Source organism: Vulpes vulpes, unplaced genomic scaffold (assembly GCF_048418805.1).
Source record: "Vulpes vulpes isolate BD-2025 unplaced genomic scaffold, VulVul3 u000000825, whole genome shotgun sequence".
Taxonomy (NCBI): Eukaryota; Metazoa; Chordata; class Mammalia; order Carnivora; family Canidae; genus Vulpes; species Vulpes vulpes.
This window is the reverse complement of record NW_027325840.1, coordinates 1-22,442: the sequence shown is the minus strand read 5'-3', so window position 1 is coordinate 22,442 and position 22,442 is coordinate 1. Positions and strand designations below refer to the sequence as shown.

At 76.1% G+C, this 22,442-nt stretch overlaps 13 non-coding genes across 13 annotated transcripts; all 13 read left to right on the top strand.

Moving 5' to 3' along the window:
* Positions 1-26: 26 nt before the first annotated feature.
* Positions 27-145, top strand: LOC140597554 (5S ribosomal RNA). Its single transcript, XR_011999396.1, has one exon. It is a non-coding gene; the product is annotated as a 5S ribosomal RNA (ribosomal RNA).
* Positions 146-1,808: 1,663 nt separating this feature from the next.
* Positions 1,809-1,927, top strand: LOC140597553 (5S ribosomal RNA). Its single transcript, XR_011999395.1, has one exon. It is a non-coding gene; the product is annotated as a 5S ribosomal RNA (ribosomal RNA).
* A 1,681-nt stretch (positions 1,928-3,608) lies between these two features.
* LOC140597552 (5S ribosomal RNA) lies at positions 3,609-3,727 on the top strand. Its single transcript, XR_011999394.1, has one exon. It is a non-coding gene; the product is annotated as a 5S ribosomal RNA (ribosomal RNA).
* A 1,651-nt stretch (positions 3,728-5,378) lies between these two features.
* LOC140597551 (5S ribosomal RNA) lies at positions 5,379-5,497 on the top strand. Its single transcript, XR_011999393.1, has one exon. It is a non-coding gene; the product is annotated as a 5S ribosomal RNA (ribosomal RNA).
* A 1,617-nt stretch (positions 5,498-7,114) lies between these two features.
* Positions 7,115-7,233, top strand: LOC140597550 (5S ribosomal RNA). The gene has a single exon (XR_011999392.1). It is a non-coding gene; the product is annotated as a 5S ribosomal RNA (ribosomal RNA).
* A 1,685-nt stretch (positions 7,234-8,918) lies between these two features.
* On the top strand, positions 8,919-9,037 carry LOC140597549 (5S ribosomal RNA). Its single transcript, XR_011999391.1, has one exon. It is a non-coding gene; the product is annotated as a 5S ribosomal RNA (ribosomal RNA).
* Positions 9,038-10,721: 1,684 nt separating this feature from the next.
* Positions 10,722-10,840, top strand: LOC140597548 (5S ribosomal RNA). The gene has a single exon (XR_011999390.1). It is a non-coding gene; the product is annotated as a 5S ribosomal RNA (ribosomal RNA).
* A 1,651-nt stretch (positions 10,841-12,491) lies between these two features.
* LOC140597547 (5S ribosomal RNA) lies at positions 12,492-12,610 on the top strand. Its single transcript, XR_011999389.1, has one exon. It is a non-coding gene; the product is annotated as a 5S ribosomal RNA (ribosomal RNA).
* Positions 12,611-14,260: 1,650 nt separating this feature from the next.
* Positions 14,261-14,379, top strand: LOC140597579 (5S ribosomal RNA). The gene has a single exon (XR_011999421.1). It is a non-coding gene; the product is annotated as a 5S ribosomal RNA (ribosomal RNA).
* A 1,684-nt stretch (positions 14,380-16,063) lies between these two features.
* On the top strand, positions 16,064-16,182 carry LOC140597578 (5S ribosomal RNA). Its single transcript, XR_011999420.1, has one exon. It is a non-coding gene; the product is annotated as a 5S ribosomal RNA (ribosomal RNA).
* A 1,651-nt stretch (positions 16,183-17,833) lies between these two features.
* Positions 17,834-17,952, top strand: LOC140597568 (5S ribosomal RNA). Its single transcript, XR_011999410.1, has one exon. It is a non-coding gene; the product is annotated as a 5S ribosomal RNA (ribosomal RNA).
* A 1,646-nt stretch (positions 17,953-19,598) lies between these two features.
* On the top strand, positions 19,599-19,717 carry LOC140597557 (5S ribosomal RNA). Its single transcript, XR_011999399.1, has one exon. It is a non-coding gene; the product is annotated as a 5S ribosomal RNA (ribosomal RNA).
* A 1,646-nt stretch (positions 19,718-21,363) lies between these two features.
* Positions 21,364-21,482, top strand: LOC140597546 (5S ribosomal RNA). The gene has a single exon (XR_011999388.1). It is a non-coding gene; the product is annotated as a 5S ribosomal RNA (ribosomal RNA).
* Positions 21,483-22,442: the final 960 nt, after the last annotated feature.

Genomic DNA, 22,442 nt, shown 5'->3' with positions numbered 1-22,442 from the left:
TGGGGCGCCCAGCGGCAGCCGCGGACGTCTACGGCCATACCACCCTGAACGCGCCCGATCTCGTCTGATCTCGGAAGCTAAGCAGGGTCGGGCCTGGTTAGTACTTGGATGGGAGACCGCCTGGGAATACCGGGTGCTGTAGGCTTTTTTTCCTCGGCCTTTTGCCTGCCTTCCTGTCTGTCCCTTGGCCGCCAACGCCCCCTCGACCAACGCGGCGGCGGCGGCGGCGGCGGCGGCGGCGCCCCCCTCCGGGCGACCCGTGGCATGGCCCCCGCCCCGCCGGAAGCACCGCAGGGCGCCGCGGAGCACCGAGGGCGCCGGCTGCACGGGCAGGAGGCCACACACATGCACCACCTCCTCTTCCTCTCAAGCCCTTCACCCTCGCAGCCCGCCCTTCAAGCACACCCACCCACGTCCTAGCCGGCCGCGCGTCCCAGGGCGCCGCGGGGGCCCGAAGGCGGCCGACGGAGGGGACGGGGCGACAGCAGGAACCTCGGGGCCGGGGCGGGGAGGGGGCGGTCGCTGGGGGGAGCCGGGCGGGGGCTGGATCCCGTCTCCGCAGGCCTGCGAGCCCCTCCGGGGGGCCGGGGCGGGGCTTTGGGGGCCGGGGCCGGGGCGGGGCTTTGGGGGCCGGGGCCGGGGCCGGGGCCGGGCCCGCCTGCGGGCCCTCCTCGCCCCGCCCCAATCTCCGCCCCCAGGCCCGCCCCCAGCCCCTAGCAATTCCCTGGCACCGCCCCCAGCCTCCAAGCCACCCAGCCACCCGCAACCCCCCCCACCTTCGGCCCGGGCCCGCCTGCACCTTCTCTCCGAAGGACATGCCCTGCCTCCCCCGCGGACCACCGTCCCTTCGGCCCTCAGCCACGACGTCCACGCTCCGCGGGCCCGGGACACCAGATGGCCCGACCGCCCGGGGCCTCAGGCCCCGTTGGCACCGGGCTGCGCGCTCCGCGGCCCCGCAACAGCCAAGGCCACAGCGACGCGGGGGCGGCCGGCACCCATGCCGAAAAGGGCCGCGCGCAACACAGCAAGAGACACAAGAGAGACTCGCTCCGCGCCTGGGCGTGGGCGCCGCGCACGCAACACAGGCACACGGTCCCGCGGCGGTTCGGCTGATGGGCAGGAATGGGGGCAGAACGGCATCCCTGACACCGTGGCTGCAGGGCCCGCGGCTGCCAGGGCTCCTAAGGCAGCTCCAGGGCCTGCGCCCCTCCGGCGGGGTGGCTGCCTCGCCCCCACAGGCCTTGTGGCCCAGCTCCGAGTGCCCGTGTCCCTCCGTCTGTGTGTGTGTGTGTGTGTGTCTGTCTGTCTGTCGTGGGCACCTGTGTCTGTGTCCCTGCCTGTCCGAGGATGGGGTCCGGCGGCGCGGGCGGCCCCGGCTTGGCTTTGAGCCAGGCCGGCTGAAGAACAGGAGAGGCCAGGGGTCGTCCGGAGCCGGCCGGCGCCGGCCCGCGGCACCCCCCCAGCCAGTGAGCGGTCCGAGGTGGGGCGGCGTGCCATCCGGGGAGCCGAGCGGCGGCGACGCGCCCGCCAGGCCGGGGACGGGAGCGCGCCCGGGCTCCGGCGACAGCCTCCGCTCCGGGGTGCGGGAGGCGTCTTGGCCCCCACCCCCCCCGCCCGGCCCGGGGCAGGCGCCCTCCGCCACCCCGGGCGCGGCGCGGGAGGCGGTCAGTCAATCAATCAGTCGGGCCGGCAGGCGAGCATGCAGGCGGGCTGGCGCGATCGGGCGGGCGGAGGGCTGAGGAGCGGCGGGCGCCTGGCCCGGAGAGGCGCAGAGCAGGCTCTTGGGGCGCCCAGCGGCAGCCGCGGACGTCTACGGCCATACCACCCTGAACGCGCCCGATCTCGTCTGATCTCGGAAGCTAAGCAGGGTCGGGCCTGGTTAGTACTTGGATGGGAGACCGCCTGGGAATACCGGGTGCTGTAGGCTTTTTTTCCTCGGCCTTTTGCCTGCCTTCCTGTCTGTCCCTTGGCCGCCAACGCCCCCTCGACCAACGCGGCGGCGGCGGCGGCGGCGGCGGCGGCGGCGGCGGCGGCGGCGGCGCCCCCCTCCGGGCGACCCGTGGCATGGCCCCCGCCCCGCCGGAAGCACCGCAGGGCGCCGCGGAGCACCGAGGGCGCCGGCTGCACGGGCAGGAGGCCACACACATGCACCACCTCCTCTTCCTCTCAAGCCCTTCACCCTCGCAGCCCGCCCTTCAAGCACACCCACCCACGTCCTAGCCGGCCGCGCGTCCCAGGGCGCCGCGGGGGCCCGAAGGCGGCCGACGGAGGGGACGGGGCGACAGCAGGAACCTCGGGGCCGGGGCGGGGAGGGGGCGGTCGCTGGGGGGAGCCGGGCGGGGGCTGGATCCCGTCTCCGCAGGCCTGCGAGCCCCTCCGGGGGGCCGGGGCGGGGCTTTGGGGGCCGGGGCCGGGGCGGGGCTTTGGGGGCCGGGGCCGGGGCCGGGGCCGGGCCCGCCTGCGGGCCCTCCTCGCCCCGCCCCAATCTCCGCCCCCAGGCCCGCCCCCAGCCCCTAGCAATTCCCTGGCACCGCCCCCAGCCTCCAAGCCACCCAGCCACCCGCAACCCCCCCCACCTTCGGCCCGGGCCCGCCTGCACCTTCTCTCCGAAGGACATGCCCTGCCTCCCCCGCGGACCACCGTCCCTTCGGCCCTCAGCCACGACGTCCACGCTCCGCGGGCCCGGGACACCAGATGGCCCGACCGCCCGGGGCCTCAGGCCCCGTTGGCACCGGGCTGCGCGCTCCGCGGCCCCGCAACAGCCAAGGCCACAGCGACGCGGGGGCGGCCGGCACCCATGCCGAAAAGGGCCGCGCGCAACACAGCAAGAGACACAAGAGAGACTCGCTCCGCGCCTGGGCGTGGGCGCCGCGCACGCAACACAGGCACACGGTCCCGCGGCGGTTCGGCTGATGGGCAGGAATGGGGGCAGAACGGCATCCCTGACACCGTGGCTGCAGGGCCCGCGGCTGCCAGGGCTCCTAAGGCAGCTCCAGGGCCTGCGCCCCTCCGGCGGGGTGGCTGCCTCGCCCCCACAGGCCTTGTGGCCCAGCTCCGAGTGCCCGTGTCCCTCCGTCTGTGTGTGTGTGTGTGTGTGTCTGTCTGTCTGTCGTGGGCACCTGTGTCTGTGTCCCTGCCTGTCCGAGGATGGGGTCCGGCGGCGCGGGCGGCCCCGGCTTGGCTTTGAGCCAGGCCGGCTGAAGAACAGGAGAGGCCAGGGGTCGTCCGGAGCCGGCCGGCGCCGGCCCGCGGCACCCCCCCAGCCAGTGAGCGGTCCGAGGTGGGGCGGCGTGCCATCCGGGGAGCCGAGCGGCGGCGACGCGCCCGCCAGGCCGGGGACGGGAGCGCGCCCGGGCTCCGGCGACAGCCTCCGCTCCGGGGTGCGGGAGGCGTCTTGGCCCCCACCCCCCCCGCCCGGCCCGGGGCAGGCGCCCTCCGCCACCCCGGGCGTGGCGCGGGAGGCGGTCAGTCAATCAATCAGTCGGGCCGGCAGGCGAGCATGCAGGCGGGCTGGCGCGATCGGGCGGGCGGAGGGCTGAGGAGCGGCGGGCGCCTGGCCCGGAGAGGCGCAGAGCAGGCTCTTGGGGCGCCCAGCGGCAGCCGCGGACGTCTACGGCCATACCACCCTGAACGCGCCCGATCTCGTCTGATCTCGGAAGCTAAGCAGGGTCGGGCCTGGTTAGTACTTGGATGGGAGACCGCCTGGGAATACCGGGTGCTGTAGGCTTTTTTTCCTCGGCCTTTTGCCTGCCTTCCTGTCTGTCCCTTGGCCGCCAACGCCCCCTCGACCAACGCGGCGGCGGCGGCGGCGGCGGCGGCGGCGGCGGCGCCCCCCTCCGGGCGACCCGTGGCATGGCCCCCGCCCCGCCGGAAGCACCGCAGGGCGCCGCGGAGCACCGAGGGCGCCGGCTGCACGGGCAGGAGGCCACACACATGCACCACCTCCTCTTCCTCTCAAGCCCTTCACCCTCGCAGCCCGCCCTTCAAGCACACCCACCCACGTCCTAGCCGGCCGCGCGTCCCAGGGCGCCGCGGGGGCCCGAAGGCGGCCGACGGAGGGGACGGGGCGACAGCAGGAACCTCGGGGCCGGGGCGGGGAGGGGGCGGTCGCTGGGGGGAGCCGGGCGGGGGCTGGATCCCGTCTCCGCAGGCCTGCGAGCCCCTCCGGGGGGCCGGGGCGGGGCTTTGGGGGCCGGGGCCGGGGCCGGGGCCGGGGCCGGGCCCACCTGCGGGCCCTCCTCGCCCCGCCCCAATCTCCGCCCCCAGGCCCGCCCCCAGCCCCTAGCAATTCCCTGGCACCGCCCCCAGCCTCCAAGCCACCCAGCCACCCGCAACCCCCCCCACCTTCGGCCCGGGCCCGCCTGCACCTTCTCTCCGAAGGACATGCCCTGCCTCCCCCGCGGACCACCGTCCCTTCGGCCCTCAGCCACGACGTCCACGCTCCGCGGGCCCGGGACACCAGATGGCCCGACCGCCCGGGGCCTCAGGCCCCGTTGGCACCGGGCTGCGCGCTCCGCGGCCCCGCAACAGCCAAGGCCACAGCGACGCGGGGGCGGCCGGCACCCATGCCGAAAAGGGCCGCGCGCAACACAGCAAGAGACACAAGAGAGACTCGCTCCGCGCCTGGGCGTGGGCGCCGCGCACGCAACACAGGCACACGGTCCCGCGGCGGTTCGGCTGATGGGCAGGAATGGGGGCAGAACGGCATCCCTGACACCGTGGCTGCAGGGCCCGCGGCTGCCAGGGCTCCTAAGGCAGCTCCAGGGCCTGCGCCCCTCCGGCGGGGTGGCTGCCTCGCCCCCACAGGCCTTGTGGCCCAGCTCCGAGTGCCCGTGTCCCTCCGTCTGTGTGTGTGTGTGTGTGTGTGTCTGTCTGTCTGTCGTGGGCACCTGTGTCTGTGTCCCTGCCTGTCCGAGGATGGGGTCCGGCGGCGCGGGCGGCCCCGGCTTGGCTTTGAGCCAGGCCGGCTGAAGAACAGGAGAGGCCAGGGGTCGTCCGGAGCCGGCCGGCGCCGGCCCGCGGCACCCCCCCAGCCAGTGAGCGGTCCGAGGTGGGGCGGCGTGCCATCCGGGGAGCCGAGCGGCGGCGACGCGCCCGCCAGGCCGGGGACGGGAGCGCGCCCGGGCTCCGGCGACAGCCTCCGCTCCGGGGTGCGGGAGGCGTCTTGGCCCCCACCCCCCCCGCCCGGCCCGGGGCAGGCGCCCTCCGCCACCCCGGGCGCGGCGCGGGAGGCGGTCAGTCAATCAATCAGTCGGGCCGGCAGGCGAGCATGCAGGCGGGCTGGCGCGATCGGGCGGGCGGAGGGCTGAGGAGCGGCGGGCGCCTGGCCCGGAGAGGCGCAGAGCAGGCTCTTGGGGCGCCCAGCGGCAGCCGCGGACGTCTACGGCCATACCACCCTGAACGCGCCCGATCTCGTCTGATCTCGGAAGCTAAGCAGGGTCGGGCCTGGTTAGTACTTGGATGGGAGACCGCCTGGGAATACCGGGTGCTGTAGGCTTTTTTTCCTCGGCCTTTTGCCTGCCTTCCTGTCTGTCCCTTGGCCGCCAACGCCCCCTCGACCAACGCGGCGGCGGCGGCGGCGGCGGCGGCGCCCCCCTCCGGGCGACCCGTGGCATGGCCCCCGCCCCGCCGGAAGCACCGCAGGGCGCCGCGGAGCACCGAGGGCGCCGGCTGCACGGGCAGGAGGCCACACACATGCACCACCTCCTCTTCCTCTCAAGCCCTTCACCCTCGCAGCCCGCCCTTCAAGCACACCCACCCACGTCCTAGCCGGCCGCGCGTCCCAGGGCGCCGCGGGGGCCCGAAGGCGGCCGACGGAGGGGACGGGGCGACAGCAGGAACCTCGGGGCCGGGGCGGGGAGGGGGCGGTCGCTGGGGGGAGCCGGGCGGGGGCTGGATCCCGTCTCCGCAGGCCTGCGAGCCCCTCCGGGGGGCCGGGGCGGGGCTTTGGGGGCCGGGGCCGGGGCCGGGGCCCTCCTCGCCCCGCCCCAATCTCCGCCCCCAGGCCCGCCCCCAGCCCCTAGCAATTCCCTGGCACCGCCCCCAGCCTCCAAGCCACCCAGCCACCCGCAACCCCCCCCACCTTCGGCCCGGGCCCGCCTGCACCTTCTCTCCGAAGGACATGCCCTGCCTCCCCCGCGGACCACCGTCCCTTCGGCCCTCAGCCACGACGTCCACGCTCCGCGGGCCCGGGACACCAGATGGCCCGACCGCCCGGGGCCTCAGGCCCCGTTGGCACCGGGCTGCGCGCTCCGCGGCCCCGCAACAGCCAAGGCCACAGCGACGCGGGGGCGGCCGGCACCCATGCCGAAAAGGGCCGCGCGCAACACAGCAAGAGACACAAGAGAGACTCGCTCCGCGCCTGGGCGTGGGCGCCGCGCACGCAACACAGGCACACGGTCCCGCGGCGGTTCGGCTGATGGGCAGGAATGGGGGCAGAACGGCATCCCTGACACCGTGGCTGCAGGGCCCGCGGCTGCCAGGGCTCCTAAGGCAGCTCCAGGGCCTGCGCCCCTCCGGCGGGGTGGCTGCCTCGCCCCCACAGGCCTTGTGGCCCAGCTCCGAGTGCCCGTGTCCCTCCGTCTGTGTGTGTGTGTGTGTGTGTCTGTCTGTCTGTCGTGGGCACCTGTGTCTGTGTCCCTGCCTGTCCGAGGATGGGGTCCGGCGGCGCGGGCGGCCCCGGCTTGGCTTTGAGCCAGGCCGGCTGAAGAACAGGAGAGGCCAGGGGTCGTCCGGAGCCGGCCGGCGCCGGCCCGCGGCACCCCCCCAGCCAGTGAGCGGTCCGAGGTGGGGCGGCGTGCCATCCGGGGAGCCGAGCGGCGGCGACGCGCCCGCCAGGCCGGGGACGGGAGCGCGCCCGGGCTCCGGCGACAGCCTCCGCTCCGGGGTGCGGGAGGCGTCTTGGCCCCCACCCCCCCCGCCCGGCCCGGGGCAGGCGCCCTCCGCCACCCCGGGCGCGGCGCGGGAGGCGGTCAGTCAATCAATCAGTCGGGCCGGCAGGCGAGCATGCAGGCGGGCTGGCGCGATCGGGCGGGCGGAGGGCTGAGGAGCGGCGGGCGCCTGGCCCGGAGAGGCGCAGAGCAGGCTCTTGGGGCGCCCAGCGGCAGCCGCGGACGTCTACGGCCATACCACCCTGAACGCGCCCGATCTCGTCTGATCTCGGAAGCTAAGCAGGGTCGGGCCTGGTTAGTACTTGGATGGGAGACCGCCTGGGAATACCGGGTGCTGTAGGCTTTTTTTCCTCGGCCTTTTGCCTGCCTTCCTGTCTGTCCCTTGGCCGCCAACGCCCCCTCGACCAACGCGGCGGCGGCGGCGGCGGCGGCGGCGGCGGCGGCGGCGGCGGCGGCGCCCCCCTCCGGGCGACCCGTGGCATGGCCCCCGCCCCGCCGGAAGCACCGCAGGGCGCCGCGGAGCACCGAGGGCGCCGGCTGCACGGGCAGGAGGCCACACACATGCACCACCTCCTCTTCCTCTCAAGCCCTTCACCCTCGCAGCCCGCCCTTCAAGCACACCCACCCACGTCCTAGCCGGCCGCGCGTCCCAGGGCGCCGCGGGGGCCCGAAGGCGGCCGACGGAGGGGACGGGGCGACAGCAGGAACCTCGGGGCCGGGGCGGGGAGGGGGCGGTCGCTGGGGGGAGCCGGGCGGGGGCTGGATCCCGTCTCCGCAGGCCTGCGAGCCCCTCCGGGGGGCCGGGGCGGGGCTTTGGGGGCCGGGGCCGGGGCGGGGCTTTGGGGGCCGGGGCCGGGGCCGGGGCCGGGCCCGCCTGCGGGCCCTCCTCGCCCCGCCCCAATCTCCGCCCCCAGGCCCGCCCCCAGCCCCTAGCAATTCCCTGGCACCGCCCCCAGCCTCCAAGCCACCCAGCCACCCGCAACCCCCCCCACCTTCGGCCCGGGCCCGCCTGCACCTTCTCTCCGAAGGACATGCCCTGCCTCCCCCGCGGACCACCGTCCCTTCGGCCCTCAGCCACGACGTCCACGCTCCGCGGGCCCGGGACACCAGATGGCCCGACCGCCCGGGGCCTCAGGCCCCGTTGGCACCGGGCTGCGCGCTCCGCGGCCCCGCAACAGCCAAGGCCACAGCGACGCGGGGGCGGCCGGCACCCATGCCGAAAAGGGCCGCGCGCAACACAGCAAGAGACACAAGAGAGACTCGCTCCGCGCCTGGGCGTGGGCGCCGCGCACGCAACACAGGCACACGGTCCCGCGGCGGTTCGGCTGATGGGCAGGAATGGGGGCAGAACGGCATCCCTGACACCGTGGCTGCAGGGCCCGCGGCTGCCAGGGCTCCTAAGGCAGCTCCAGGGCCTGCGCCCCTCCGGCGGGGTGGCTGCCTCGCCCCCACAGGCCTTGTGGCCCAGCTCCGAGTGCCCGTGTCCCTCCGTCTGTGTGTGTGTGTGTGTGTGTGTGTCTGTCTGTCTGTCGTGGGCACCTGTGTCTGTGTCCCTGCCTGTCCGAGGATGGGGTCCGGCGGCGCGGGCGGCCCCGGCTTGGCTTTGAGCCAGGCCGGCTGAAGAACAGGAGAGGCCAGGGGTCGTCCGGAGCCGGCCGGCGCCGGCCCGCGGCACCCCCCCAGCCAGTGAGCGGTCCGAGGTGGGGCGGCGTGCCATCCGGGGAGCCGAGCGGCGGCGACGCGCCCGCCAGGCCGGGGACGGGAGCGCGCCCGGGCTCCGGCGACAGCCTCCGCTCCGGGGTGCGGGAGGCGTCTTGGCCCCCACCCCCCCCGCCCGGCCCGGGGCAGGCGCCCTCCGCCACCCCGGGCGCGGCGCGGGAGGCGGTCAGTCAATCAATCAGTCGGGCCGGCAGGCGAGCATGCAGGCGGGCTGGCGCGATCGGGCGGGCGGAGGGCTGAGGAGCGGCGGGCGCCTGGCCCGGAGAGGCGCAGAGCAGGCTCTTGGGGCGCCCAGCGGCAGCCGCGGACGTCTACGGCCATACCACCCTGAACGCGCCCGATCTCGTCTGATCTCGGAAGCTAAGCAGGGTCGGGCCTGGTTAGTACTTGGATGGGAGACCGCCTGGGAATACCGGGTGCTGTAGGCTTTTTTTCCTCGGCCTTTTGCCTGCCTTCCTGTCTGTCCCTTGGCCGCCAACGCCCCCTCGACCAACGCGGCGGCGGCGGCGGCGGCGGCGGCGGCGGCGGCGGCGGCGGCGGCGGCGCCCCCCTCCGGGCGACCCGTGGCATGGCCCCCGCCCCGCCGGAAGCACCGCAGGGCGCCGCGGAGCACCGAGGGCGCCGGCTGCACGGGCAGGAGGCCACACACATGCACCACCTCCTCTTCCTCTCAAGCCCTTCACCCTCGCAGCCCGCCCTTCAAGCACACCCACCCACGTCCTAGCCGGCCGCGCGTCCCAGGGCGCCGCGGGGGCCCGAAGGCGGCCGACGGAGGGGACGGGGCGACAGCAGGAACCTCGGGGCCGGGGCGGGGAGGGGGCGGTCGCTGGGGGGAGCCGGGCGGGGGCTGGATCCCGTCTCCGCAGGCCTGCGAGCCCCTCCGGGGGGCCGGGGCGGGGCTTTGGGGGCCGGGGCCGGGGCGGGGCTTTGGGGGCCGGGGCCGGGGCCGGGGCCGGGCCCGCCTGCGGGCCCTCCTCGCCCCGCCCCAATCTCCGCCCCCAGGCCCGCCCCCAGCCCCTAGCAATTCCCTGGCACCGCCCCCAGCCTCCAAGCCACCCAGCCACCCGCAACCCCCCCCACCTTCGGCCCGGGCCCGCCTGCACCTTCTCTCCGAAGGACATGCCCTGCCTCCCCCGCGGACCACCGTCCCTTCGGCCCTCAGCCACGACGTCCACGCTCCGCGGGCCCGGGACACCAGATGGCCCGACCGCCCGGGGCCTCAGGCCCCGTTGGCACCGGGCTGCGCGCTCCGCGGCCCCGCAACAGCCAAGGCCACAGCGACGCGGGGGCGGCCGGCACCCATGCCGAAAAGGGCCGCGCGCAACACAGCAAGAGACACAAGAGAGACTCGCTCCGCGCCTGGGCGTGGGCGCCGCGCACGCAACACAGGCACACGGTCCCGCGGCGGTTCGGCTGATGGGCAGGAATGGGGGCAGAACGGCATCCCTGACACCGTGGCTGCAGGGCCCGCGGCTGCCAGGGCTCCTAAGGCAGCTCCAGGGCCTGCGCCCCTCCGGCGGGGTGGCTGCCTCGCCCCCACAGGCCTTGTGGCCCAGCTCCGAGTGCCCGTGTCCCTCCGTCTGTGTGTGTGTGTGTGTGTGTCTGTCTGTCTGTCGTGGGCACCTGTGTCTGTGTCCCTGCCTGTCCGAGGATGGGGTCCGGCGGCGCGGGCGGCCCCGGCTTGGCTTTGAGCCAGGCCGGCTGAAGAACAGGAGAGGCCAGGGGTCGTCCGGAGCCGGCCGGCGCCGGCCCGCGGCACCCCCCCAGCCAGTGAGCGGTCCGAGGTGGGGCGGCGTGCCATCCGGGGAGCCGAGCGGCGGCGACGCGCCCGCCAGGCCGGGGACGGGAGCGCGCCCGGGCTCCGGCGACAGCCTCCGCTCCGGGGTGCGGGAGGCGTCTTGGCCCCCACCCCCCCCGCCCGGCCCGGGGCAGGCGCCCTCCGCCACCCCGGGCGTGGCGCGGGAGGCGGTCAGTCAATCAATCAGTCGGGCCGGCAGGCGAGCATGCAGGCGGGCTGGCGCGATCGGGCGGGCGGAGGGCTGAGGAGCGGCGGGCGCCTGGCCCGGAGAGGCGCAGAGCAGGCTCTTGGGGCGCCCAGCGGCAGCCGCGGACGTCTACGGCCATACCACCCTGAACGCGCCCGATCTCGTCTGATCTCGGAAGCTAAGCAGGGTCGGGCCTGGTTAGTACTTGGATGGGAGACCGCCTGGGAATACCGGGTGCTGTAGGCTTTTTTTCCTCGGCCTTTTGCCTGCCTTCCTGTCTGTCCCTTGGCCGCCAACGCCCCCTCGACCAACGCGGCGGCGGCGGCGGCGGCGGCGGCGGCGGCGGCGCCCCCCTCCGGGCGACCCGTGGCATGGCCCCCGCCCCGCCGGAAGCACCGCAGGGCGCCGCGGAGCACCGAGGGCGCCGGCTGCACGGGCAGGAGGCCACACACATGCACCACCTCCTCTTCCTCTCAAGCCCTTCACCCTCGCAGCCCGCCCTTCAAGCACACCCACCCACGTCCTAGCCGGCCGCGCGTCCCAGGGCGCCGCGGGGGCCCGAAGGCGGCCGACGGAGGGGACGGGGCGACAGCAGGAACCTCGGGGCCGGGGCGGGGAGGGGGCGGTCGCTGGGGGGAGCCGGGCGGGGGCTGGATCCCGTCTCCGCAGGCCTGCGAGCCCCTCCGGGGGGCCGGGGCGGGGCTTTGGGGGCCGGGGCCGGGGCCGGGGCCGGGGCCGGGCCCACCTGCGGGCCCTCCTCGCCCCGCCCCAATCTCCGCCCCCAGGCCCGCCCCCAGCCCCTAGCAATTCCCTGGCACCGCCCCCAGCCTCCAAGCCACCCAGCCACCCGCAACCCCCCCCACCTTCGGCCCGGGCCCGCCTGCACCTTCTCTCCGAAGGACATGCCCTGCCTCCCCCGCGGACCACCGTCCCTTCGGCCCTCAGCCACGACGTCCACGCTCCGCGGGCCCGGGACACCAGATGGCCCGACCGCCCGGGGCCTCAGGCCCCGTTGGCACCGGGCTGCGCGCTCCGCGGCCCCGCAACAGCCAAGGCCACAGCGACGCGGGGGCGGCCGGCACCCATGCCGAAAAGGGCCGCGCGCAACACAGCAAGAGACACAAGAGAGACTCGCTCCGCGCCTGGGCGTGGGCGCCGCGCACGCAACACAGGCACACGGTCCCGCGGCGGTTCGGCTGATGGGCAGGAATGGGGGCAGAACGGCATCCCTGACACCGTGGCTGCAGGGCCCGCGGCTGCCAGGGCTCCTAAGGCAGCTCCAGGGCCTGCGCCCCTCCGGCGGGGTGGCTGCCTCGCCCCCACAGGCCTTGTGGCCCAGCTCCGAGTGCCCGTGTCCCTCCGTCTGTGTGTGTGTGTGTGTGTGTGTCTGTCTGTCTGTCGTGGGCACCTGTGTCTGTGTCCCTGCCTGTCCGAGGATGGGGTCCGGCGGCGCGGGCGGCCCCGGCTTGGCTTTGAGCCAGGCCGGCTGAAGAACAGGAGAGGCCAGGGGTCGTCCGGAGCCGGCCGGCGCCGGCCCGCGGCACCCCCCCAGCCAGTGAGCGGTCCGAGGTGGGGCGGCGTGCCATCCGGGGAGCCGAGCGGCGGCGACGCGCCCGCCAGGCCGGGGACGGGAGCGCGCCCGGGCTCCGGCGACAGCCTCCGCTCCGGGGTGCGGGAGGCGTCTTGGCCCCCACCCCCCCCGCCCGGCCCGGGGCAGGCGCCCTCCGCCACCCCGGGCGCGGCGCGGGAGGCGGTCAGTCAATCAATCAGTCGGGCCGGCAGGCGAGCATGCAGGCGGGCTGGCGCGATCGGGCGGGCGGAGGGCTGAGGAGCGGCGGGCGCCTGGCCCGGAGAGGCGCAGAGCAGGCTCTTGGGGCGCCCAGCGGCAGCCGCGGACGTCTACGGCCATACCACCCTGAACGCGCCCGATCTCGTCTGATCTCGGAAGCTAAGCAGGGTCGGGCCTGGTTAGTACTTGGATGGGAGACCGCCTGGGAATACCGGGTGCTGTAGGCTTTTTTTCCTCGGCCTTTTGCCTGCCTTCCTGTCTGTCCCTTGGCCGCCAACGCCCCCTCGACCAACGCGGCGGCGGCGGCGGCGGCGGCGGCGGCGCCCCCCTCCGGGCGACCCGTGGCATGGCCCCCGCCCCGCCGGAAGCACCGCAGGGCGCCGCGGAGCACCGAGGGCGCCGGCTGCACGGGCAGGAGGCCACACACATGCACCACCTCCTCTTCCTCTCAAGCCCTTCACCCTCGCAGCCCGCCCTTCAAGCACACCCACCCACGTCCTAGCCGGCCGCGCGTCCCAGGGCGCCGCGGGGGCCCGAAGGCGGCCGACGGAGGGGACGGGGCGACAGCAGGAACCTCGGGGCCGGGGCGGGGAGGGGGCGGTCGCTGGGGGGAGCCGGGCGGGGGCTGGATCCCGTCTCCGCAGGCCTGCGAGCCCCTCCGGGGGGCCGGGGCGGGGCTTTGGGGGCCGGGGCCGGGGCGGGGCTTTGGGGGCCGGGGCCGGGGCCGGGGCCCTCCTCGCCCCGCCCCAATCTCCGCCCCCAGGCCCGCCCCCAGCCCCTAGCAATTCCCTGGCACCGCCCCCAGCCTCCAAGCCACCCAGCCACCCGCAACCCCCCCCACCTTCGGCCCGGGCCCGCCTGCACCTTCTCTCCGAAGGACATGCCCTGCCTCCCCCGCGGACCACCGTCCCTTCGGCCCTCAGCCACGACGTCCACGCTCCGCGGGCCCGGGACACCAGATGGCCCGACCGCCCGGGGCCTCAGGCCCCGTTGGCACCGGGCTGCGCGCTCCGCGGCCCCGCAACAGCCAAGGCCACAGCGACGCGGGGGCGGCCGGCACCCATGCCGAAAAGGGCCGCGCGCAACACAGCAAGAGACACAAGAGAGACTCGCTCCGCGCCTGGGCGTGGGCGCCGCGCACGCAACACAGGCACACGGTCCCGCGGCGGTTCGGCTGATGGGCAGGAATGGGGGCAGAACGGCATCCCTGACACCGTGGCTGCAGGGCCCGCGGCTGCCAGGGCTCCTAAGGCAGCTCCAGGGCCTGCGCCCCTCCGGCGGGGTGGCTGCCTCGCCCCCACAGGCCTTGTGGCCCAGCTCCGAGTGCCCGTGTCCCTCCGTCTGTGTGTGTGTGTGTGTGTGTGTGTCTGTCTGTCTGTCGTGGGCACCTGTGTCTGTGTCCCTGCCTGTCCGAGGATGGGGTCCGGCGGCGCGGGCGGCCCCGGCTTGGCTTTGAGCCAGGCCGGCTGAAGAACAGGAGAGGCCAGGGGTCGTCCGGAGCCGGCCGGCGCCGGCCCGCGGCACCCCCCCAGCCAGTGAGCGGTCCGAGGTGGGGCGGCGTGCCATCCGGGGAGCCGAGCGGCGGCGACGCGCCCGCCAGGCCGGGGACGGGAGCGCGCCCGGGCTCCGGCGACAGCCTCCGCTCCGGGGTGCGGGAGGCGTCTTGGCCCCCACCCCCCCCGCCCGGCCCGGGGCAGGCGCCCTCCGCCACCCCGGGCGCGGCGCGGGAGGCGGTCAGTCAATCAATCAGTCGGGCCGGCAGGCGAGCATGCAGGCGGGCTGGCGCGATCGGGCGGGCGGAGGGCTGAGGAGCGGCGGGCGCCTGGCCCGGAGAGGCGCAGAGCAGGCTCTTGGGGCGCCCAGCGGCAGCCGCGGACGTCTACGGCCATACCACCCTGAACGCGCCCGATCTCGTCTGATCTCGGAAGCTAAGCAGGGTCGGGCCTGGTTAGTACTTGGATGGGAGACCGCCTGGGAATACCGGGTGCTGTAGGCTTTTTTTCCTCGGCCTTTTGCCTGCCTTCCTGTCTGTCCCTTGGCCGCCAACGCCCCCTCGACCAACGCGGCGGCGGCGGCGGCGGCGGCGGCGGCGGCGGCGGCGGCGGCGGCGGCGCCCCCCTCCGGGCGACCCGTGGCATGGCCCCCGCCCCGCCGGAAGCACCGCAGGGCGCCGCGGAGCACCGAGGGCGCCGGCTGCACGGGCAGGAGGCCACACACATGCACCACCTCCTCTTCCTCTCAAGCCCTTCACCCTCGCAGCCCGCCCTTCAAGCACACCCACCCACGTCCTAGCCGGCCGCGCGTCCCAGGGCGCCGCGGGGGCCCGAAGGCGGCCGACGGAGGGGACGGGGCGACAGCAGGAACCTCGGGGCCGGGGCGGGGAGGGGGCGGTCGCTGGGGGGAGCCGGGCGGGGGCTGGATCCCGTCTCCGCAGGCCTGCGAGCCCCTCCGGGGGGCCGGGGCGGGGCTTTGGGGGCCGGGGCCGGGGCGGGGCTTTGGGGGCCGGGGCCGGGGCCGGGGCCGGGCCCGCCTGCGGGCCCTCCTCGCCCCGCCCCAATCTCCGCCCCCAGGCCCGCCCCCAGCCCCTAGCAATTCCCTGGCACCGCCCCCAGCCTCCAAGCCACCCAGCCACCCGCAACCCCCCCCACCTTCGGCCCGGGCCCGCCTGCACCTTCTCTCCGAAGGACATGCCCTGCCTCCCCCGCGGACCACCGTCCCTTCGGCCCTCAGCCACGACGTCCACGCTCCGCGGGCCCGGGACACCAGATGGCCCGACCGCCCGGGGCCTCAGGCCCCGTTGGCACCGGGCTGCGCGCTCCGCGGCCCCGCAACAGCCAAGGCCACAGCGACGCGGGGGCGGCCGGCACCCATGCCGAAAAGGGCCGCGCGCAACACAGCAAGAGACACAAGAGAGACTCGCTCCGCGCCTGGGCGTGGGCGCCGCGCACGCAACACAGGCACACGGTCCCGCGGCGGTTCGGCTGATGGGCAGGAATGGGGGCAGAACGGCATCCCTGACACCGTGGCTGCAGGGCCCGCGGCTGCCAGGGCTCCTAAGGCAGCTCCAGGGCCTGCGCCCCTCCGGCGGGGTGGCTGCCTCGCCCCCACAGGCCTTGTGGCCCAGCTCCGAGTGCCCGTGTCCCTCCGTCTGTGTGTGTGTGTGTGTGTGTCTGTCTGTCTGTCGTGGGCACCTGTGTCTGTGTCCCTGCCTGTCCGAGGATGGGGTCCGGCGGCGCGGGCGGCCCCGGCTTGGCTTTGAGCCAGGCCGGCTGAAGAACAGGAGAGGCCAGGGGTCGTCCGGAGCCGGCCGGCGCCGGCCCGCGGCACCCCCCCAGCCAGTGAGCGGTCCGAGGTGGGGCGGCGTGCCATCCGGGGAGCCGAGCGGCGGCGACGCGCCCGCCAGGCCGGGGACGGGAGCGCGCCCGGGCTCCGGCGACAGCCTCCGCTCCGGGGTGCGGGAGGCGTCTTGGCCCCCACCCCCCCCGCCCGGCCCGGGGCAGGCGCCCTCCGCCACCCCGGGCGTGGCGCGGGAGGCGGTCAGTCAATCAATCAGTCGGGCCGGCAGGCGAGCATGCAGGCGGGCTGGCGCGATCGGGCGGGCGGAGGGCTGAGGAGCGGCGGGCGCCTGGCCCGGAGAGGCGCAGAGCAGGCTCTTGGGGCGCCCAGCGGCAGCCGCGGACGTCTACGGCCATACCACCCTGAACGCGCCCGATCTCGTCTGATCTCGGAAGCTAAGCAGGGTCGGGCCTGGTTAGTACTTGGATGGGAGACCGCCTGGGAATACCGGGTGCTGTAGGCTTTTTTTCCTCGGCCTTTTGCCTGCCTTCCTGTCTGTCCCTTGGCCGCCAACGCCCCCTCGACCAACGCGGCGGCGGCGGCGGCGGCGGCGGCGGCGGCGGCGCCCCCCTCCGGGCGACCCGTGGCATGGCCCCCGCCCCGCCGGAAGCACCGCAGGGCGCCGCGGAGCACCGAGGGCGCCGGCTGCACGGGCAGGAGGCCACACACATGCACCACCTCCTCTTCCTCTCAAGCCCTTCACCCTCGCAGCCCGCCCTTCAAGCACACCCACCCACGTCCTAGCCGGCCGCGCGTCCCAGGGCGCCGCGGGGGCCCGAAGGCGGCCGACGGAGGGGACGGGGCGACAGCAGGAACCTCGGGGCCGGGGCGGGGAGGGGGCGGTCGCTGGGGGGAGCCGGGCGGGGGCTGGATCCCGTCTCCGCAGGCCTGCGAGCCCCTCCGGGGGGCCGGGGCGGGGCTTTGGGGGCCGGGGCCGGGGCCGGGGCCGGGGCCGGGCCCACCTGCGGGCCCTCCTCGCCCCGCCCCAATCTCCGCCCCCAGGCCCGCCCCCAGCCCCTAGCAATTCCCTGGCACCGCCCCCAGCCTCCAAGCCACCCAGCCACCCGCAACCCCCCCCACCTTCGGCCCGGGCCCGCCTGCACCTTCTCTCCGAAGGACATGCCCTGCCTCCCCCGCGGACCACCGTCCCTTCGGCCCTCAGCCACGACGTCCACGCTCCGCGGGCCCGGGACACCAGATGGCCCGACCGCCCGGGGCCTCAGGCCCCGTTGGCACCGGGCTGCGCGCTCCGCGGCCCCGCAACAGCCAAGGCCACAGCGACGCGGGGGCGGCCGGCACCCATGCCGAAAAGGGCCGCGCGCAACACAGCAAGAGACACAAGAGAGACTCGCTCCGCGCCTGGGCGTGGGCGCCGCGCACGCAACACAGGCACACGGTCCCGCGGCGGTTCGGCTGATGGGCAGGAATGGGGGCAGAACGGCATCCCTGACACCGTGGCTGCAGGGCCCGCGGCTGCCAGGGCTCCTAAGGCAGCTCCAGGGCCTGCGCCCCTCCGGCGGGGTGGCTGCCTCGCCCCCACAGGCCTTGTGGCCCAGCTCCGAGTGCCCGTGTCCCTCCGTCTGTGTGTGTGTGTGTGTGTGTGTCTGTCTGTCTGTCGTGGGCACCTGTGTCTGTGTCCCTGCCTGTCCGAGGATGGGGTCCGGCGGCGCGGGCGGCCCCGGCTTGGCTTTGAGCCAGGCCGGCTGAAGAACAGGAGAGGCCAGGGGTCGTCCGGAGCCGGCCGGCGCCGGCCCGCGGCACCCCCCCAGCCAGTGAGCGGTCCGAGGTGGGGCGGCGTGCCATCCGGGGAGCCGAGCGGCGGCGACGCGCCCGCCAGGCCGGGGACGGGAGCGCGCCCGGGCTCCGGCGACAGCCTCCGCTCCGGGGTGCGGGAGGCGTCTTGGCCCCCACCCCCCCCGCCCGGCCCGGGGCAGGCGCCCTCCGCCACCCCGGGCGCGGCGCGGGAGGCGGTCAGTCAATCAATCAGTCGGGCCGGCAGGCGAGCATGCAGGCGGGCTGGCGCGATCGGGCGGGCGGAGGGCTGAGGAGCGGCGGGCGCCTGGCCCGGAGAGGCGCAGAGCAGGCTCTTGGGGCGCCCAGCGGCAGCCGCGGACGTCTACGGCCATACCACCCTGAACGCGCCCGATCTCGTCTGATCTCGGAAGCTAAGCAGGGTCGGGCCTGGTTAGTACTTGGATGGGAGACCGCCTGGGAATACCGGGTGCTGTAGGCTTTTTTTCCTCGGCCTTTTGCCTGCCTTCCTGTCTGTCCCTTGGCCGCCAACGCCCCCTCGACCAACGCGGCGGCGGCGGCGGCGGCGGCGGCGGCGCCCCCCTCCGGGCGACCCGTGGCATGGCCCCCGCCCCGCCGGAAGCACCGCAGGGCGCCGCGGAGCACCGAGGGCGCCGGCTGCACGGGCAGGAGGCCACACACATGCACCACCTCCTCTTCCTCTCAAGCCCTTCACCCTCGCAGCCCGCCCTTCAAGCACACCCACCCACGTCCTAGCCGGCCGCGCGTCCCAGGGCGCCGCGGGGGCCCGAAGGCGGCCGACGGAGGGGACGGGGCGACAGCAGGAACCTCGGGGCCGGGGCGGGGAGGGGGCGGTCGCTGGGGGGAGCCGGGCGGGGGCTGGATCCCGTCTCCGCAGGCCTGCGAGCCCCTCCGGGGGGCCGGGGCGGGGCTTTGGGGGCCGGGGCCGGGGCGGGGCTTTGGGGGCCGGGGCCGGGGCCGGGGCCCTCCTCGCCCCGCCCCAATCTCCGCCCCCAGGCCCGCCCCCAGCCCCTAGCAATTCCCTGGCACCGCCCCCAGCCTCCAAGCCACCCAGCCACCCGCAACCCCCCCCACCTTCGGCCCGGGCCCGCCTGCACCTTCTCTCCGAAGGACATGCCCTGCCTCCCCCGCGGACCACCGTCCCTTCGGCCCTCAGCCACGACGTCCACGCTCCGCGGGCCCGGGACACCAGATGGCCCGACCGCCCGGGGCCTCAGGCCCCGTTGGCACCGGGCTGCGCGCTCCGCGGCCCCGCAACAGCCAAGGCCACAGCGACGCGGGGGCGGCCGGCACCCATGCCGAAAAGGGCCGCGCGCAACACAGCAAGAGACACAAGAGAGACTCGCTCCGCGCCTGGGCGTGGGCGCCGCGCACGCAACACAGGCACACGGTCCCGCGGCGGTTCGGCTGATGGGCAGGAATGGGGGCAGAACGGCATCCCTGACACCGTGGCTGCAGGGCCCGCGGCTGCCAGGGCTCCTAAGGCAGCTCCAGGGCCTGCGCCCCTCCGGCGGGGTGGCTGCCTCGCCCCCACAGGCCTTGTGGCCCAGCTCCGAGTGCCCGTGTCCCTCCGTCTGTGTGTGTGTGTGTGTCTGTCTGTCTGTCTGTCGTGGGCACCTGTGTCTGTGTCCCTGCCTGTCCGAGGATGGGGTCCGGCGGCGCGGGCGGCCCCGGCTTGGCTTTGAGCCAGGCCGGCTGAAGAACAGGAGAGGCCAGGGGTCGTCCGGAGCCGGCCGGCGCCGGCCCGCGGCACCCCCCCAGCCAGTGAGCGGTCCGAGGTGGGGCGGCGTGCCATCCGGGGAGCCGAGCGGCGGCGACGCGCCCGCCAGGCCGGGGACGGGAGCGCGCCCGGGCTCCGGCGACAGCCTCCGCTCCGGGGTGCGGGAGGCGTCTTGGCCCCCACCCCCCCCGCCCGGCCCGGGGCAGGCGCCCTCCGCCACCCCGGGCGCGGCGCGGGAGGCGGTCAGTCAATCAATCAGTCGGGCCGGCAGGCGAGCATGCAGGCGGGCTGGCGCGATCGGGCGGGCGGAGGGCTGAGGAGCGGCGGGCGCCTGGCCCGGAGAGGCGCAGAGCAGGCTCTTGGGGCGCCCAGCGGCAGCCGCGGACGTCTACGGCCATACCACCCTGAACGCGCCCGATCTCGTCTGATCTCGGAAGCTAAGCAGGGTCGGGCCTGGTTAGTACTTGGATGGGAGACCGCCTGGGAATACCGGGTGCTGTAGGCTTTTTTTCCTCGGCCTTTTGCCTGCCTTCCTGTCTGTCCCTTGGCCGCCAACGCCCCCTCGACCAACGCGGCGGCGGCGGCGGCGGCGGCGGCGGCGCCCCCCTCCGGGCGACCCGTGGCATGGCCCCCGCCCCGCCGGAAGCACCGCAGGGCGCCGCGGAGCACCGAGGGCGCCGGCTGCACGGGCAGGAGGCCACACACATGCACCACCTCCTCTTCCTCTCAAGCCCTTCACCCTCGCAGCCCGCCCTTCAAGCACACCCACCCACGTCCTAGCCGGCCGCGCGTCCCAGGGCGCCGCGGGGGCCCGAAGGCGGCCGACGGAGGGGACGGGGCGACAGCAGGAACCTCGGGGCCGGGGCGGGGAGGGGGCGGTCGCTGGGGGGAGCCGGGCGGGGGCTGGATCCCGTCTCCGCAGGCCTGCGAGCCCCTCCGGGGGGCCGGGGCGGGGCTTTGGGGGCCGGGGCCGGGGCGGGGCTTTGGGGGCCGGGGCCGGGGCCGGGGCCCTCCTCGCCCCGCCCCAATCTCCGCCCCCAGGCCCGCCCCCAGCCCCTAGCAATTCCCTGGCACCGCCCCCAGCCTCCAAGCCACCCAGCCACCCGCAACCCCCCCCACCTTCGGCCCGGGCCCGCCTGCACCTTCTCTCCGAAGGACATGCCCTGCCTCCCCCGCGGACCACCGTCCCTTCGGCCCTCAGCCACGACGTCCACGCTCCGCGGGCCCGGGACACCAGATGGCCCGACCGCCCGGGGCCTCAGGCCCCGTTGGCACCGGGCTGCGCGCTCCGCGGCCCCGCAACAGCCAAGGCCACAGCGACGCGGGGGCGGCCGGCACCCATGCCGAAAAGGGCCGCGCGCAACACAGCAAGAGACACAAGAGAGACTCGCTCCGCGCCTGGGCGTGGGCGCCGCGCACGCAACACAGGCACACGGTCCCGCGGCGGTTCGGCTGATGGGCAGGAATGGGGGCAGAACGGCATCCCTGACACCGTGGCTGCAGGGCCCGCGGCTGCCAGGGCTCCTAAGGCAGCTCCAGGGCCTGCGCCCCTCCGGCGGGGTGGCTGCCTCGCCCCCACAGGCCTTGTGGCCCAGCTCCGAGTGCCCGTGTCCCTCCGTCTGTGTGTGTGTGTGTGTCTGTCTGTCTGTCTGTCGTGGGCACCTGTGTCTGTGTCCCTGCCTGTCCGAGGATGGGGTCCGGCGGCGCGGGCGGCCCCGGCTTGGCTTTGAGCCAGGCCGGCTGAAGAACAGGAGAGGCCAGGGGTCGTCCGGAGCCGGCCGGCGCCGGCCCGCGGCACCCCCCCAGCCAGTGAGCGGTCCGAGGTGGGGCGGCGTGCCATCCGGGGAGCCGAGCGGCGGCGACGCGCCCGCCAGGCCGGGGACGGGAGCGCGCCCGGGCTCCGGCGACAGCCTCCGCTCCGGGGTGCGGGAGGCGTCTTGGCCCCCACCCCCCCCGCCCGGCCCGGGGCAGGCGCCCTCCGCCACCCCGGGCGCGGCGCGGGAGGCGGTCAGTCAATCAATCAGTCGGGCCGGCAGGCGAGCATGCAGGCGGGCTGGCGCGATCGGGCGGGCGGAGGGCTGAGGAGCGGCGGGCGCCTGGCCCGGAGAGGCGCAGAGCAGGCTCTTGGGGCGCCCAGCGGCAGCCGCGGACGTCTACGGCCATACCACCCTGAACGCGCCCGATCTCGTCTGATCTCGGAAGCTAAGCAGGGTCGGGCCTGGTTAGTACTTGGATGGGAGACCGCCTGGGAATACCGGGTGCTGTAGGCTTTTTTTCCTCGGCCTTTTGCCTGCCTTCCTGTCTGTCCCTTGGCCGCCAACGCCCCCTCGACCAACGCGGCGGCGGCGGCGGCGGCGGCGGCGGCGGCGGCGGCGGCGGCGGCGGCGCCCCCCTCCGGGCGACCCGTGGCATGGCCCCCGCCCCGCCGGAAGCACCGCAGGGCGCCGCGGAGCACCGAGGGCGCCGGCTGCACGGGCAGGAGGCCACACACATGCACCACCTCCTCTTCCTCTCAAGCCCTTCACCCTCGCAGCCCGCCCTTCAAGCACACCCACCCACGTCCTAGCCGGCCGCGCGTCCCAGGGCGCCGCGGGGGCCCGAAGGCGGCCGACGGAGGGGACGGGGCGACAGCAGGAACCTCGGGGCCGGGGCGGGGAGGGGGCGGTCGCTGGGGGGAGCCGGGCGGGGGCTGGATCCCGTCTCCGCAGGCCTGCGAGCCCCTCCGGGGGGCCGGGGCGGGGCTTTGGGGGCCGGGGCCGGGGCGGGGCTTTGGGGGCCGGGGCCGGGGCCGGGGCCGGGCCCGCCTGCGGGCCCTCCTCGCCCCGCCCCAATCTCCGCCCCCAGGCCCGCCCCCAGCCCCTAGCAATTCCCTGGCACCGCCCCCAGCCTCCAAGCCACCCAGCCACCCGCAACCCCCCCCACCTTCGGCCCGGGCCCGCCTGCACCTTCTCTCCGAAGGACATGCCCTGCCTCCCCCGCGGACCACCGTCCCTTCGGCCCTCAGCCACGACGTCCACGCTCCGCGGGCCCGGGACACCAGATGGCCCGACCGCCCGGGGCCTCAGGCCCCGTTGGCACCGGGCTGCGCGCTCCGCGGCCCCGCAACAGCCAAGGCCACAGCGACGCGGGGGCGGCCGGCACCCATGCCGAAAAGGGCCGCGCGCAACACAGCAAGAGACACAAGAGAGACTCGCTCCGCGCCTGGGCGTGGGCGCCGCGCACGCAACACA